The sequence below is a fragment of the Eptatretus burgeri genome, chromosome 18 (assembly GCF_056783735.1).
Source record: "Eptatretus burgeri isolate ZD-2024b chromosome 18, Ebu_testis_v1, whole genome shotgun sequence".
NCBI classification, from domain to species: domain Eukaryota; kingdom Metazoa; phylum Chordata; class Myxini; order Myxiniformes; family Myxinidae; genus Eptatretus; species Eptatretus burgeri.
Window position 1 is genome coordinate 35,725,344 of NC_140978.1, and position 13,860 is coordinate 35,739,203.

Sequence of the window (13,860 nt, forward strand, 5' to 3'; positions counted from 1 at the left end):
GTCGCGGCCAGGTGCGACCACGCCGACGGATGTGGGAGAGGGACTCGACGGCCCAAAGGGAAGTCACCATTTTCTTTTCGGGGGGTTTGTATGGATCTTATGGCGCCATGTCTCGTAAAGTAGAACTGTTTAACTGTTGCCGTGTGTACGCGTATTCGATTGTAGCTCTGCATTGTTACTTTTGTTTTGGCTGTTATATGTGCATTTTGATTATAGTATGGCTGTATATCCGTGCTTTGTGTCTGTAGCTATGAATATAATGCTTGCATGTTGAACTGTGCCCGTTTCGCTTCGTCTTTTCTTTATTGACCCTCCATCTTGCATCACGTAAGGGGTTCGTAGTGGGTGCAACATCCCGGTAATTAATCTGAACCATCCAGGTCGACGATAACACCACTCGGTTATCCCGATAGTACGGAATGGGCCGCCCAAGTGGCTCGTGTTCGGAGTCGACCTGCGGCGAGATACGATCGCCCAGTTTACTATCCTCGTGGGTACTTAGGTAGGTCGAGTTTGGCGAACAACCCTATCCTACACGGGTGGCCAATTGGCACGGTTGTGGTGAGGTCAAAAGGCCCACCCATGACTAGCTCCCGGCGTTGGTCCGAGAGGGTCACGACAGAATTGTCCGTCCGGTGGGCGACGTGCCGCGATTCGAGTTACGTGGCCGTTCGCACGCCGGCGGGCGCGAATTCGCAACACTGGTGTCCGGGAGTGGGATTCGAATCTGCCCCGCCTCCAAGCTAAATTCACGGGAATCGGTCCAGGGGTGAGAGGAGCGATCCCCGATTCCCTCCAAATTACGAGCAATTTAAATTAACCCGTTACAAGAAATAAGATGGCATCTCAAGGCGAGCGGGTGCTGGGGGTAGAAATGTATATGTGTAATAATTTAGAATCCATGGCCCGGGATGGTACTACTCTTTGTAATTTTAAATCACGAGGTAGCTAACCCTCATTCTCTGAGCACGGACTTTATCGGCGGGCTGAGTCTCATAATGGCGGCGCGATCGCACTTCAGCGCAGCACGGAGCGAGCGGATATTTATGGCGCTGCGAATGGCACGACACGAGGCGAGCGCTCCCAACAGCCGTTTCAAACCACGTAGGCATGGCAGGCGAGGTCAAGCACTCCTACGCCGGACATTGGCGGGCTTCGGAAACAATTGGAAGAAGAATGGAGGACCGAGCTCAAAAAAGAAAAGCAGAAAGACGAGCTGGAAGTAAAACAATTGAAGAAAGAACTATTGGAGAAGTCAACACAGTTCGAATAATTAAAGGGAAAAATAGGGGAAATAGACTTGAGGATCCATAAGTGGGAACAAGCGGAGAGCAAACTGAAGAAAAAGTTAGAAGAGCAAAAACGGAAACACATTTTGGAGGTAAAACAACTGGAGGAGGAGGTAACGAAGGAACAGGAATATCTAGAACAATTGAAGGAAGAGATAAGAACAGCTAATCAGGAAAGAGAAGGCCTAGAATGGAAGATAAAAAGAGGAGAGGGACAGCTGGAGGAAAGGACGGAGGAATTGCTGGAAAAGTCAGAACAGTTCGAAGAACTGTAGGGAGAATTGAGGGAGGAAGGAGAAAAGAAAACAAAGCAAGAAAAGGAAAAACGCAAACAAGATGGGGAATTGGAACGACTGAAGCGAGAGGTAAGGGCAGGCCAGTTTAAAAGAGAAATCCTGGAAGGGGAGATAAGAATGGGAAAGGAATGGCAGAAAAAAACTAAAGGAATACAGTAAAAAAAAAGGACGAATTGAGGAGGGAAGCAGTGGAAAGAAGGGATGAAATGAGTGAAGAAGCATGCAAATTGAGGGAGGAATTAGAAAAAAAAAGCTTCTGAGTTACAGAAACACCAAAACAGACGGAATTACAAAACGAGTTGAGGATGTTGAGAGAAGAAAGAACGACAGCAGAGAGTGAAACGTTAAGGAACCACACTGTACAGATCGAACAGCTGGAAGCGAAGGCCAGATTAAAGAATGAGGAACAAGAAAGAGTACTGAAAGAACAAAGATTGAGACAGGAGAAAGAAATCAGGAAATTGAAGGAAATAACGAGATTGCAGAATGAGGAACAAGAAATACAGTGGAATCGAAAACTGAAAGAGTATGACTTTGAAACTGAACGACAAAAGGAAAAAAAATAGGTTGGAGTATGAGGAGAAAGTGAAGGAGCAAGAAATGAAGCAGGAAGGAGAAATCAGTCAATTGAAGGAGACAACGAGATTGGAGAGGGAAGAACGAGAGGAACTGTGGAATAGAAAACAACAAGAACATGAATTTGAGGTTAACCAATTGAAGGAAACTATGAGATTGGAGAATGAGGGACAGGGGGTGAAAGAAATAAAAAAAGAAAGACAAGAACAATTAAAAAAGAAAACAAGGTTGAGGTATGCAGATGTAATGGAAGAGCAACGACTGAAACAGGAGAAAGAAATCAACCAATTGAAAGAAACGATGAGATTGGAGAATGAGGGACATGGGGTGAAAGAAATTAAAAAAGAAAGACAAGAACTATTGAAAAAGAAAGCAAGGTTGAGGTATGCAGAGATAATGAACGAACAACGAACGAAACAGGAAAAAGAACTAAGCCAATTGAAAGAAACTATGGGATTGGAGGCTGAGAAGCATGAGGACCAGTGGGAGAGAAAACAAAAACGATACGAGTTTGAAATTAACCAGCTCAAGGGGAGAGCAAAATTTGAGTCCACGGAGTTCGAAAAACTCTGGAGGGAGAACGAACAGCTAATGGGGTTTAGAGAGGAAGAACGACTCAGATGGACAGAAATAAGGAACAAGGAGAGAAAATGTATAGAGACGCTGGAGACAGGAAAAATAGAGGAGAGACTGCATGATAAAGACGGGGTTAAAGGAACAGAACACACACACACAGTTGGTGGAGGACAATGGGGGTGAGCTGGCGGACCGTTTAGGGACCCGGTGCGAGCAGCTGGATAGCCTCCTCCAGGAACGAGGAGAGGGAGTATGCCCCCTTGAGGCGACTCACGACCAGGTGAGTTTGGTTGTGTCGAGCGAGGTCGAGGGGATGGGTGCTGCGAACGGGTGCACACCGAGCTTGGGCGGTATAGAGGCCCCGGAAACCCTTGGGGTGGCACGAATCCCCAGTGTGGCGTCGAGGTGTGTGTTTACACGTGTGGCGAAATGTGTGCTGCAACGCGCACATAGCGTGAGTGAAGGGGTGTGTGTGACAGAGGCCCCGTGTCTGGGTGAAATCCCCTGTGCGAGAGGAGGACCGTGTGTGAGTGGAACCACGTTTGCGAGGGAGGTGGCATGCGTGAGTGAATGGCCGAGTGCAAGGGGGACCGTGTGTGTAAGAGAGCAGTACGAAAGGGAGATGTCGGTCGGCATGCGGGAGCACGCAGCAGCGTCTCCCAGTGTGAATGTGATAGAGTGGAGTGTGAGCGTCGTAACACGCAGTAGTGTGTGCGTGGAACGGAGACGACGGCGACAGAGGAACGAGGGCCGAGTAGCGGCCGTAGCTGTTTTGAAACCGCGCAGGGTTTACATGGCAGCGAGCACGAGGTTCGGGCCGTGCAACGCACGAGGCTCCCACTTGCTCGCTTGCGGGAGTGAAGCCCGGTCCGGAAACGACCGCAGTGAATGTTGCCGATCCCGCGACGGATAAAAGTTAGGCAGGACAACGGATTTGGATCGGACGGGTTCTCCACGCGAGCTTGTGTTAAGCTCCAACGGGCAGAGCACATGTGTTCGCGTGGGGAACCCCTCGAGACGCGAGGCTTGTGTTTTTTTTTAATGCGCCGGGTGACATCATGGCTGCGTGCATCGTTGGAATCCGGCAGGAGGGTGAATCACTGCCGGATGGTGCCGTCCAAGAGGGACGAGGGACGCGAACAGCTGCCATGACGTCACGCCAAAGGTGCGCGGCTGCGAATTGCCGCGCTGGGGCACAGGTTGTGAGTTTCCGCGCTGGTGCTGCGCATTTAAAAAAAATAGCAAGCCTCGCTTTCGGGTGAACAGGATTCCCAGGCATGGGGTGGAAGACCCCCCTGCAGGGCACAGGATGAAATGAGTTTGGGGGAAGGGTTAGTGTTAGCTAGACCAGCTTCATGGGGCAGGGGTAAGTCCTCATGGGGCCCGTGGAATGGATTAGGTAGAGGGATTGTAGCCAGATTTAGGAGGGGAAATTCTTTATGGGATTATTTGTAAAATGATATTTGAGACAGTGACAGACTGTGGATGTGTAGTGGAGACGTAGGTTAGCAAAGTAGATTAAAAGGAACGTGCTACTAGTTTAAGGGACCAGGTGAGAGCACGAGGTAGTTAGGGGAAGTAGTCAGAAGGATGGCAGAGTTCAGCGGTGTGTGTGTGTGTGTGTTGAAGAGTTGGTGAGTTGTGTGGAGACATGAGTGAGTGAGTCCATCGGGTCTGTGTGTTTGGAGCGAATGTGGAATGCATGGTGCGATGAGTGATTGGGGGGAGGAGTGACTCCCGCCCAAGGGACCCCGGGGTCAGTGTAAAGTGAGTTAGTGGGTTAGTTAAATTGACAAAATGGAAGTCGTTTTGTTGGTGGGGAAGTAGGCTCGAAACCCGTTTGGAGGGGTGCAGGAGCCCTGTTGACGGGCTGGGAGCGTGGCTGCGAAAGGTGAGTATCGCTGAGTGGGTACCCCAGGCACCGGGCTAGTCGGCCGTGGTAGGCCAAGGGCCCATGGGGGGCCCGGATAGCGTAGTGGGCACGGGTGCGCCCGCATGATGCGGGGGCCCGGGGCACCGTTAGCCGTGTGGGCAGTGCATTGGGCACGGGCACCCAGGGAAGGGGCCCGGGGCTTCAGCTTGCCACGTGAGCGTTTCAGGAGAGTCACTCTGGAGGGCACTCCCCAGTGTTTAGGGAGCTGATAGGCTTGGAGGCAGTGTGGTGCCTGGGGGTGCCATCGTCGGAGAATCGGCAGAGGGTCGTGCCTGCCAAGGGAGCCACGCGTCCCAACCATGAGACCGTGTGAGGGCGCGGGAGGAAAACTGTGGGGCAAGGCCCAAAATTGTAAGGACACCAACACAGGCGACGGGAATTCTGGGTTGAGAGAACCAGTAGATTAAGCGAGAGGCGCTTGTTGAAAGCCCCGGAGTAGTTTAAAGAGTTAATGGATAGGAAGTGTACCCCTCCGCACCATCCATCCCTTCGCTCACGTTGTGGGCCGCTGGACCCACTTTGAGTTAAAGATTGCTGAACTCCAAGGAGGCCATCCTGAGGCTTGAGTTGGGCCTCGATGCAGGACGATAGCCCTCCCTCATTCCCTCCAGGAAGGGAATGTAGGGGTTGGGGGTAGGCTAGTAGACGATAGGTTAGCTGAACAGGGACAGTAAAGGGGGTTAGGGGAAGATTTATAGGGGGAAGCGAAAATAAAAGCAACAAAAAAAAAAGTTGGGGCTAAATTGGGTTTTACAAATTAAGGGAGTGGGTATGTGCATGACAGGCAAAGGCGATAGGTGGGAGGGAGATGGGTAGGTAGGTTCGAGACCGCCTTCTAAGTGGCCAGCACCTCTGCACTCCCTCCACCAACCTGCACTGCACGGTGAGAGGCTGGCCAACTTCGTCTGCAGCTGTTTTTGCTTCAAGGCCTGTGCCGGTCGGATCATCTGCCGGCTGTATTTGCGACAGCGACCTTGTCATGCCTTGCCTGTTCACCTTTGCCATGCCATGCCTACTGCCCACATTCATTTTTCCCCCCGTTCTGTTTCGATTTCCCCACCCCTTGTTCATTGCCATGTGCGCCAGGATCGTCGCAACAGTTTGCAAGCTGCAAGAACTGTCCTGTTGGCAGCGACAACACGGGCCTGCAGTGGCGGCCCGTGCGCCGGTTCACGTTGACTTTTGTTTTGCTCCCTGCAGAGTCCATTGATCCTGGGCCATGGTTAGTGTAGAATTTGTAAGATGTACTGTAAATATGAGTGCGCCCCCGGCATGTCTGTCTAGCGCCGGCAATTTTATTTAAGTCGTCCGTGTGAGTGAGCTTGTTTAGTTAGTTACTCAGCCCTTAGGTTATTTATTTTGGGGACACGAAAACCATGAATGTCGCACTCAGGGATCCGAAGGTAAAACATACTAGGGGAGAACTACACATGATGGCACACAAGAATTTGAAGACTCGGGACGAGTCTGTAAAAAGGGGAGGGGGTAGTGTTACGGCTGTAGAAATTCGCATTACACCATAAAGGACCCTCAGGTGAGATATCTTCATAGGTACTTGTGTAGTTAGCCCAAACCCGTTGTATAGAGGGAATTTATGTGATCCATCCGGGCTGCGACGCTTTGAGTTTGGCGTTTTTCTTTTTCTATCTTTTATTTCAAACACACAACATTTCAACAACCACGCCATCCCCATCACAGCGCCAACCACACTGCAACCACGCCACCTCCACCATCTACGCTACTACATCTTCGCCACTACGTCCGCTTCCGAACGGCAAACAAGGGCACCAAGAAGGAGCTGCGAGGACGCGCGGGTTTTCTCGCCTGTTTTTCCCACCATTTTTCCCCGCGCTTGGTGTGAAGGAAGAGGGGAGGGCAGCTCGCTGCCGATTGGTGGATGATCAGAGTGAGGCGGTCGGGGAGAGGGAACGCCCCTCTTCGGGAACCCTCTCGAAGGAAGGTGGAGCCGAGAACGGGGCGGGGTGAAGGGCGGAGCCCCGGGCTATAAAAGTCGGACAGGGGCGGAGCGTCTCGCTCTTGCTCACTTCGTCTTCTTCTCTCTCCTCCGGCTCGCTCTTCCTCTTCATCTCCTCTGCGTGGTGGCCGCTGGCCTGGTCTTCTGTGGTGCGGTCCCGAGACCCCGCTGGCAGGACGGAGTGTCTGCCATTCCCCACACCACAACCTCGAGCAACAACGCCCCCCCCCCCTTTCTATCCGCGCTGAAATAGCGCCGGAAACCCCGTCCGTGGCGTCGAGCGGCCAACACGTGCCGGCGCGAGGCACGCCGGAGAGGACTCGCCAACCATGCCAGGGATCTGAGTCGCGGCCAGGCGCGACCACGCCGACGGACATGGGAGAGGGACTCGACGGCCCAAAGGGAAGTCACCATTTTCTTTTTGGGGTTTTTGTATGGATCTTGAACGCCGTGTCTCATAGGGTAGAACTGTTTAACTGTTGCCGTGTGTACGCGTATTCGGTTGTAGCTCTGCATTGTTACTTTTGTTTTGGCTGTTATATGTGCATTTTGATTATTGTATGGCTGTATATCCGTGCTTTGTGTCTGTAGCTATGAATAAAATGCTTGCTTGTTGAACTGTGCCCGTTTCGCTTCGTCTTTTCTTCATTGACCCTCCATCTTGCATCACGTAAGGGGTTCGTAGTGGGTGCAACATGCCGGTAATTAATCTGAACCGTCCAGGTCGACGATAACACCGCTCGGTTATCCCGATAGTACGGAACTGGCCGCCCAAGCGGTTCGTGTCCAGAGTCGACCTGCGGCGAGGTACGATCACCTGATGTACCATCCGCGTGGGTACTTAGGTAGGTCGAGTTTGGCGAACAACCATATCCTACGCGGGTGGCCGATTGGCACGATTGTGGTGAGGTCGAAAGGCCCACCCGTGACTTGCTCCCGGCGTTGGTCCGATAGGTTCACGACAGAATTGTCCGTCCGGTGGGCGACGTGCCGCGATTCGAGTTACGTGGCCGTTCGCACGCCGGCGGGCACGAATTCGCAATAATATATATATATATATATATATATATATATATATATATATATATATATATATATATATATATATATATATATATATATATATATATATATATATATATATATATATATATATATATACTGTATGTATCTGAAGGTTCAAAGTGTAAAATTATAAAGGTTGCTTAAGAGCATTGCAGCACAGCGAAGAAGCGTGGTGTGTGTTAATACAGGTTAGTGTTTATGTTTAGATGATGTGACTTTTTTTCATTACAAAAGTGAACATGAGTCCACCCATAGCTAGTGTCACACGCAAGGTGATGACAGACTCACAATCTGCTTACTGTCGTCACGTGATGCCACTGCGAGGGTGCCTCACACCTGTCACACAATAATACACGGTGCCGTCATTTTTCTTTTTAATATGGATTTTCCTAACCACAGCCAGGTTTGCATTATTTGAACTTCATTCAAGCGCAATGAATTTCTCGATGGCTCCTGAATCAAACAGTAGGCTTAAAGAATTCTTCCGATTTTTCAAGACTTGATGGTTTATCTTGGTGAGGAATCTCCTGTAAGTTTTCTTTTCTCGAAGTAATAATAAATCTACTAATATCTCTCTCTCTCTCTCCTTCTCTCTCCTTCTCTCTCTCCTTCTCTCTCTCCTTCTCTCTCTCCTTCTCTCTCTCCTTCTCTCTCTCCTTCTCTCTCTCCTTCTCTCTCTCCTTCTCTCTCTCCTTCTCTCTCTCCTTCTCTCTCCTTCTCTCTCCTTCTCTCTCTCCTTCTCTCTCCTTCTCTCTCCTTCTCTCTCCTTCTCTCTCTCCTTCTCTCTCCTTCTCTCTCCTTCTCTCTCCTTCTCTCTCTCCTTCTCTCTCCTTCTCTCTCTCCTTCTCTCTCCTTCTCTCTCCTTCTCTCTCCTTCTCTCTCTCCTTCTCTCTCCTTCTCTCTCCTTCTCTCTCTCCTTCTCTCTCCTTCTCTCTCCTTCTCTCTCTCCTTCTCTCTCCTTCTCTCTCCTTCTCTCTCCTTCTCTCTCCTTCTCTCTCTCCTTCTCTCTCCTTCTCTCTCCTTCTCTCTCCTTCTCCCTCCTTCTCTCTCCTTCTCTCTCTCCTTCTCTCTCTCCTTCTCTCTCCTTTTCTCTCTCCTTCTCTCTCTCCTTCTCTCTCTCCTTCTCTCTCCTTCTCTCTCCTTCTCTCTCCTTCTCTCTCCCTCTCTCTCCTTCTCTCTCCTTCTCTCTCCCTCTCTTTCCTTCTCTCTCCTTCTCTCTCCCCCTCTCTCCTTCTCTCTCCCTCTCTCTCCTTCTCTCTCCTTCTCTCTCCCTCTCTCTCTCCTTCTCTCTCCTCTCTCCCTCTGTGTCTCTCCTTCTCTCTCCTCTCTCCCTCTGTGTCTCTCCTTCTCTCTCCCTCTCTCTCCTTCTCTCTCCTTCTCTCTCCTTTTCTCTCCTTTTCTCCTTTTCTCTCTCTCTCTCTCTCTCTCTCTCTCTCTCTCTCTCTCTCTCTCTCTCTCTCTCTCTCTCTCTCTCTCTCTCTCTCTCTCTCTGTCTGTGTCTGTGTCTGTGTCTGTGTCTGTGTCTGTGTCTGTGTCTGTCCCTGTCTCCTCACGTTGTTAACCTACTGTTTGGAGAGGTTCTGGAATTGAAGAGTTAAAACCTCGATGATGGATGGTTCTAAGCTGATGATTCAGATGGTCATTGATTCAGGCAGTCAATAAGCTGAAGGAATTCTTCAGACCTTTTTGTAGTTGTTTTTTAACACAAGATATAGGCTCATGGAAGAGCGAGGTGACAGAGGGTACAATGGCAACATCTGGGACACATATGAACAAAATATCCAAGGGAAAAAGAAGAGAGAGGAAACACAGTAATCTGAATGTTCGGGGTTGGATAGCTATTGGTCGGGATGGGATGGGAGATGACAACAGATGGTGAATGGGGGTACAACGCATGCTTGAAGCCGGCCCGGAGTCCAGACTGAAGTCAAGACTCTTCCAGGAGGCAGTGTCACAAAAATAATAAAATGAGGATCAAAAGAGTTAGCAATATGTTGGAGGAGAAGTGAAATTAAGGTGTGTGTGTGTGTGTGTGTGTGTGTGTGTGTGTGTGTGTGTGTGTGTGTGTGTGTGTGTGTGTGTGTGTGTGTGTGTGTGTGTGTGTGTGTGTGTGTGTGTGTGTGTGTGTGTGTGTGTGTGTGTGTGTGTACAGTCATGGCCAAAAATATTGACACCCTTGCACTTTTTTCAAATAATGCACCATTTCTTCTGGAGAATTGTTGAAATTAAAAAATATCTTGGTCTCCACATTTGTATTTCTTTGGTTTGCAGTGGAACAAAACTGAAAAAGCTGAAAAAAATATACTAAATCCGAGCTTATTCCAAACAGACATCCTAAAATATCACCTTTTAGAAGTTGTTAGAAATAATGAGATTTCAAGCAGGTGATTTTCCTTTACTTTGGAATTGAACTTACCTGTGGTGAGATGCAAGTGCCTGCAATATAAAAAAAATCATTCATTCAACCAGTTTGAATAGAGAAAAGGAGTCATTCTGCTGTTTTGTGTCTCTGTATGCACCGCAATGAACATGGAGAAAAGAAAGAAAACCAGAAAATTGTCTGAGGAGGTCAGACACAAGATTGTTGCCAAGCATGGACAATCTCAAGGCTACAAGTCCATCTCCAGAGACCTTGATGTTCCTGTGTCCATCGTATGCAATGTTATCAGGAAGTTTAAGGCCCATGGCACTGAAGCTAACTTCTCTGGACGTGGCCGCAAGAGAAAACTTGATCGAAGATTGCAGCGAAGGATTGTTTGAATGGCGGAGAAAGCACCTCGATGAACTGCCAAACAGATTCAAGCTGACCTTCAGACACAAGGTACGACAGTTTCAACTCACACCATCCGTCACCGACTCAATGAAAGGGGGTTCTATCAGAGTAGACCCAGGAGGACCCCACTGCTGAGAGAGAGACATAAGAAAGCCCGACTGGAGTTTGCCAAAACACACCTGAACAAGCCAAAATCATTCTGGGAGAATGTGATGTGGACAGATGAGACCAAATTCGAGCTTTTTGGGAAAGCACATCATCTCTTTGCTTACAGAAATCAATATGAAGCCTTCAAAGAAAAGAACACCTTTCCTACAGTCATGGAGGAGGTTCAGTGATGTTTTTGGGTTGCTGTGCTGCCTCTGGCACTGGGTGTTTTGAATGCGTGCATGGCATCATGAAATCAGGAGGTTACCAAGGCATTGTGGAGCGCAATGTTCAACCCAGTGTCAGAAAGCTGGGTCTCTGTCAAAGGTCATGGTTCTGCAGCAGGACAATGACCCCAAACACACTTCAAAAAGCACCCAGGAATGGTTCAAGCCAAAACGCTGGACTGTTCTGAAGTAGCTAGCAATGAGTCCAGATCTAAATCCCATTGAACACCTGTGGGGAGATCTGAAAACAAATGTTGGGAGAAGGCACCCTTCAAATCTGGGAGAACTGGAGCAGTTTGCACAAGAAGAGTGGGCCAAACTGCCAATGGAGAGGTGTGGGAAGCTCATTCATGGCTATAGGAAGCACTTGACGTTATTTTGTCCAAAGGTTGTGATACCAAATATTAAGTCAAGGGTGTCAATAATTTTATCAATGCCATTTATTTTTATTTTCTGATTATAAGGGATTTATTAAGTTCTGAATCAAAAACAAAGGTTCTGTAATATTAATAGTTAAATAAAGAATTGTGGAGACGAAATATTATTGTCAATTTCAACATTTTGTTTTGAGAAAATTGTGAGTTATTTGAAAAAAGTGCAAGGGTGCCAATATTTTTGGCCATGGCCATGTTCGTCGGAGTAATCATTGTAGTTGTAGTAGTAGTAGTAGTTAGTAGTCGTCGTAGTAGTGGTGATGGTGAAGGTGGTTTTCATATTCTTTCCTTGAAGACGGGTGAATGTTGTTGTACTTGCGCTGCAAGTCGTGCACTCTTTTTATTGTCCCATAATTTCTCATTGAACCTGTTAGAAGAAAGAAATCCTCATTGAATAGGGGACAGAAAGAAACTGGAAATGGTGGAATTTATTTAACATTGGGAAATCCTCTTTCGCTTAAATGGGTGTTATGGAAAGCAAGAGTTATGTGATCTTTTGTTCCAGCAAAAGCAACGTTTGGCTTTCAACATAACTTTTTCATTTGTCGTCAGTTATACATTGCGGTCATGCATTCATGAGTTGATGTTAGTTTTTTTTTTTTTGGAGGGGGGGGGGGTTAATGGACTAAACAGCTTGAATTGAAAGGAGTGGAATGGATCACCTCTTTAATTATATCACTTATTGACAAACCACCATTTTTGATCCAACTCCTCAATGATTGAAAACATCTGTCCAACATGACAGTATTATAAGTCAGGTGTGGAGATGACTTCCAGTTTTTCACTGAACACGCACAACATAGTGAATTGGCTTTGGTGACCCCGACCCCTACTCCCCCCCCCCCACCAGAGGGAGGGGATATTACTCTCCAATAGGTAGCAGGTGTTCCTGTGAGTACCATCTTGAGGTTCCCTCCTTCTTGTCTCATTCATCTCCTGGGATTCCCTGCCTCCTCCCTCATTAATCTCTTGAGAATTCCCTGCCTCATTTGTCTCCTGGGATTTCCTGTCTCATTAATCTCCTGGGATTCCCTGCCTCTTGCTTCATTTGTCTCCTGGGATTCCCTGCTTTATTCATCTCCTGGGATTCCCTGCCTCATTAATCTCCTGGAAATTTCCTGTCTCATTTGTCTCCTGGGATTCCCTGTCTCATTAATCTCCTGGGATTCTCTGCCTCCTGCTTAATTTGTCTCCTAGTATTCCCTGCCTAATTCATCTCCTGGGAATTCCTTGTCTCATTTGTCTCCTGGGAATTCCCTGCCTCATTAATTTCCTGGGAATTCCCTGTCTCATTTGTCTCCTGAGATTCCCTGCCTCATTCATCTCCTGGGATTTCCTACCTCCTGTCTCATTTATCACCTGGGATTCCCTGCCTCCTCCCTCATTAATCTCTTGGGAATTCCCTGCCTCATTAATCTCCTGGGATTCCCTGCCTCTTGCTTCATTTGTCTCCTAGGATTCCCTGCTTTATTGATCTCCTGGGATTCCCTGCCTCATTAAATTCCTGGGAATTCCCTGCCTCATTAATCTCCTGGAAATTTCCTGTCTCATTTGTCTCCTGGGATTCCCTGCCTAATTCATCTCCTGGGAATTCCCTGCCTCATTAATTTCCTAGGAATTCTTGGGATGCATGCATGTTAATGTTTTGAATTAATCAAAAAAAGATTTATCAACTTCTTGGCATATAATGCGAAACAGTACGCCACACAAACATCCAGCAGGTTTTATTTACACTTATACATTATTCAACACATAATTCACATCCTCCATCCACCAGAAGGGAGGGTAAAATTCTAGTAATATAACAATTGTAACTTCAGAAAAGGCCCTATATTTTTTTTCCTGCAACTGATGAAAGTTAATGAAAATAATGGAGAAATAGCAAAGATGACTGATGTGACATCATAAAGTGTTATTTGTTCAATGAGAGGGAAAATAGTGGGCATGAATATGGGGACGTTATTTTGGATATGCATATGGGGTGTGGATATTTTTGGTCTACGAAGTTGAGGCTCATGGAAGAGCAACAACACAGAAGCAGGGTAGAGGGACACAACAGAGGGATGCTTGCAGAAAGAATTGGTGAGGGGAAGAATGAGAGAAATGGGAGGGGGAGGAGGACACAGATGGTGAACAAACTGAAACACAACATGAAGGGGTTGAAAGAACAGGAAGGGAAAACCGGAGAGGAAACAGCCAGAAAGGTAGGTGGAGGGAGAGGAGAGAGAAGACAATAACCAGGAAAAAGATGGAGTGAGCTTGGTGGGTGTTAATGGATGTATAAAAGATCATGAATATGGATGAGGTGACCTGAGGAAGAGGTGAACTGCCATATTGAAGCCCGAGAGGGAAGAATGTCATTGAACAGACTGAGGAAGTTGTTTCCACGGGTGAGAGTGGAGATGAGCTTGCATTGCAGGAGTTTCACCAGAAATGGGTTAATGGCAGACCGTGTGCTCCCTTCAGACTTTACATGGATTTCCTTTTATTTTGCATCTGTATTTAAGGCTTAGAGTGGAATTTGTGCATAAATCATGGATAATTCAAAGACATTAGTAGACATCAATGT

The 13,860-nt window shown here is 47.7% G+C and overlaps 1 protein-coding gene across 1 annotated transcript in view; it reads left to right on the plus strand.

The window, feature by feature from the left end:
* The window catches only part of LOC147008869 (metabotropic glutamate receptor 8-like), a 579,707-nt gene that overhangs the window by 531,350 nt on the left and 34,497 nt on the right, over positions 1-13,860 (plus strand). The gene's annotated exons all lie outside the window — the stretch shown is intronic.